Below are 3,931 nucleotides of genomic sequence, written 5' to 3' on the forward strand. Positions count from 1 at the left end.
TTCCTGAAGACACAGATCTATCGAGGTCTTTGAATGTGTCGTCTGTGACCAAACTGAAAATGAATGTGGTTTCATTTGTGGTAGACATGTCACTGTCTGGCAAATAGAAACATCTATAAACAGATCCTCTCATTACAAACAGCCTCGTCTCTCAGCGAGCTGGAGGACATACCAGGACAAACACTCACTCTCGACCCTCTCCGACAGTCTGGTTGTTAAAGGTCTCAGTAATGATGATCACTAATGAGTGGAACCATCCGCCTCACTGTAACCTGAACTCACCTCGCTCAGCCACTGACAAAAATGAATGACCATCAATAGAAAAGAAAAGATGTTTCAGGGGAGTGCTTTCCAGTTTTGAATGTGTACATGTGAAAACGTAATTATACTATACAACTAACAATGAATCTTTTGAGTTTTTAAGGCAGAATTTGAGCTTGTTCTGTCAGTTCAGGGTAAAATGATCATATTATACATGAGGGGATTAACCCAAAGTAAAAACCCATTAGAATCAAGTGAAGGTGACTCGAAACGAATCCATTGTGCTCTGCATGTGTTGGTTCAAATCCTGTCCTCAATGGAATGGCGGTTGCTTTAGTCTGCCATTTTTCCATGTTGACAACAGCTATATTAAAGCAACTCTCTTTATCAGTTTCTCTGTTCCTCATTGACATGTTGTCCCATGGGACCTCACAGTATTTGACCCAATGTCCTGAGTTAAAACACTCACTTATTATGTCCATCCCACTACCTCCCACTCATTTCAGGTAAATCCCCTGTGACCTGCTTCCAGAGTCTTACAGAGAGTTGTTATAATGGAGCCAGTTAACTTGTTGGCATGGAAACATGGCAGACTAAAGAAAATTCTACCCCGACGAGGATGGGATTCGAACCCACGCGTGCAGAGCACAATGGATTAGCAGTCCATCGCCTTAACCACTCGGCCACCTCGTCCTCTTGTGAACAGGTTGCAAATGAAAAAGGTATTCTGGGTAGTAAACCCAGCGCCCATGTGTTCAGGTCTTAGCCTAGACCTGGTTTATACGAAAGCAACATAAAACCTAATCTTCTAGTCACCAACACTGCTGCTAAACAATCATTCATTTCTGAAATAAAATACATAGTAAAATATGAACAATACATACAAATAAAAAAATACAATAAAAGGAAATAAATGCAACATATACAGAAGGATAATGAAACAAAAATAAGTATTTCAAATGGACAAAACCAAACTATAAACACAGAAACCCATGAAGCAAAACAAAGATATTTTACCAAAATAGCTGATTTAGTTTTTATTGTTTTATGGCTTTATTATTCTTTAGTCCATGTAATTAATTAATAAAGTGTCCAATTATTATTTGTGGTTTCTTCTTAGCCCATTTACGTTGGTGGATGTAATATTTTCTGTACAAAATAAAAAGATTCAGTTTTTTGTTTTTTACAATCAATATTTTTCTTATAAATAAAGCAAAGTCTCTGTTTTTCTAAACGAATCAGTCACCGGCTTAAAGAAATTTTCTATATTCAACCAAAACAATTTAGTAGAAAGACATTTGTAAAATAAATGACCAATATACTCAGTTTTGCAATTGCAAAATACAGATTTTCCCTCAATGTCGTCTCTGATTTTTGAAAGTAACTGGTTTACAGGATAAATTATAGTCTATAATTTTCAATTAAACTTGTTTATGACACAATATTTCTTATTATGATTCCAAACTGTGTGTTGTGGTTCAGTCTGGAACCTGCTGCAGTACTGTGATGTGGTCAGCTCCCTCATATATTATAATAGAATTCCTGCTAACCTCAGTCTCCAGCTATTAGCCTTATCCCTGCTAACCTCAGTCTTCAGCTATTAGCCATATCCCTGCTAACCTCAGTCTCCAGCTATTAGCCTTATCCCTGCTAACCTCAGTCTGCAGCTATTAGCCTTATCCCTGCTAACCTCAGTCTGCAGCTATTAGCCTTATCCCTGCTTACCTCAGTCTGCAGCTATTAGCCTTATCCCTGCTAACCCCAGTCTGCAGCTATTAGCCTTATCCCTGCTAACATCAGTCTGCAGCTATTAGCCTTATCCCTGCTAACATCAGTCTGCAGCTATTAGCCTTATCCCTGCTAACCTCAGCATGCTGCTTTAACCTCACACCACCTCTGCAGCCCATCACACCTAATCCCCCTGCTATCCATTACCCTGTACCCCTAATCCCCCACCTATCAATACCATGTATCGCCTAATCCCTTGGCTATCTATTACCCCGTACCCCCCAACACCACAACTACCCACCCCCTCCCCGTCGCCTCTAACCCCAGCTCTAGTCCTTGCTAATTGTGTCCGTTATGTGTGAGCGGGCCAGAGGCTGGAACGACGTGCTGCAGAGAGCGGAGGTTATAATCACAGAGTGATGACTGATGGAGGCGGCTGACACGCAGACACAAAATACAGACAGGCTGAAATTAGAAGATATTCTTATTTAGATATTCACTTCATGACCTCTTCAGTAGACGTGTCAAAGAAAACTGAAATTAAACCACATTACATTTGATTATTTTACATTTTTATGATGCAAAGTTTAATTATCTCTTCTGACGTTTTATTTATTATTTTCTCTACATTTCCATTTTATTTTTATTAGCCTTTGAGGAAAGTTATTTGATTTGGAATTAATCGATCATGAGGAAAATGATCGTCCCTCCAACTGTTCATCGTGGGACGTGAGACAGTTTTCTTATAGGGCGGGGTCATCAGGTGATGCAGCTCACCTGCTCACAGAGACTCTGATTGTTTATACACTGGATCATTAACCTGGACCTGACACCAGAACAGCATCATAACAATTAGACGTGTAGTTGAGTCTTTATTGGTGTGCACACCTGTCTGTCTGTCTACCTGTCTGCCTGTCCACCTGTCTACCTGTCTGCCTATCTGCCTGTCTGTCCGTCTGTCTGTGTGCCTGTCTACCTATGTGCCTGTCTGCCTGTCTGTCTGTCTGTCTGTCTGTCTGTCCACCTGTCTGCCTGTCTGTCTGTCTGCCTGTCTGTCTGTCTGTCTGTCTGTCTGTCTGTCTGTCTGTCTGAGGTCAGGAGGATTATCAGCAGCTGAAAGAACAAATGGAATAATCCAGAAAACTCGACAGGAAGGTGGCGAAGAGACAGTGAGGACAGCTGACAGTGAGGGTTAGGTTACACACACACACACACACACACACACACACACACACACACACACACACACACACTCTCTCTCTCTCAGGGAGGCTGTGTGTGTTTGACTGAAGGAGAAGGAGTGGAGGAAATGCTGATGATAACACTTCAGCTGTCACCAAGATACCAGATCTGCTGCTGACTCCAGGTCAGCCAGCATCATATTACATCATATTACATCATATTACATCATATTACATCATATTACATCAGCACAGACACTGTGGATCAGAACAGACAGACGGCTCCACAGCAACACAAAGAGGATCTGAAGTAGAGATCAGACAGTAACATCTTCAACTGAAAGGAAACTGACAGGTGTGACAGGTGAGACAGGTGTGACAGGTGTGATGGGGAAGGTGAGACAGGTGTGACGAGGAAAGTTGTAGTGTCCCTTTTATCATGATCATATCTTTCAGTTCAACACGTTTAGCCTCCACAGTGCAGCAGTGTACGGCCTACGACGTGTTTTCCACTGTTACGGCCTCGTTGAGGAAAAAGTCTGAAATTATGAGAATAAAGTCGTAATTTTAGGTTCCTGTTGTTTTGGAGGGAAATATCATCCTGTGAAGTTCCACTTTAGCAGAGGTTTCAAATAAGGAGATACTTCATCTTCCGGCTCATCATCATCATCATCGTCATCATCGTCATCGTCGTCGTCATCGTCGGGAAACTGAGTCTATTCTATTGTTAGACAAACAGCAGCTGCCAGAAGCAGCTCAGG

The 3,931-nt window shown here is 41.6% G+C and overlaps 1 non-coding gene across 1 annotated transcript; it reads right to left on the minus strand.

Moving 5' to 3' along the window:
* Positions 1-872: 872 nt before the first annotated feature.
* trnas-gcu (transfer RNA serine (anticodon GCU)) lies at positions 873-954 on the minus strand. The gene has a single exon. It is a non-coding gene; the product is annotated as a tRNA-Ser (tRNA).
* Positions 955-3,931: the final 2,977 nt, after the last annotated feature.

This window comes from Seriola lalandi, unplaced genomic scaffold (genome assembly GCF_002814215.2).
Source record: "Seriola lalandi dorsalis isolate HSWRI2012SDOR001 ecotype SW California unplaced genomic scaffold, Sedor1 jcf7180002054541, whole genome shotgun sequence".
Taxonomy (NCBI): domain Eukaryota; kingdom Metazoa; phylum Chordata; class Actinopteri; order Carangiformes; family Carangidae; genus Seriola; species Seriola lalandi.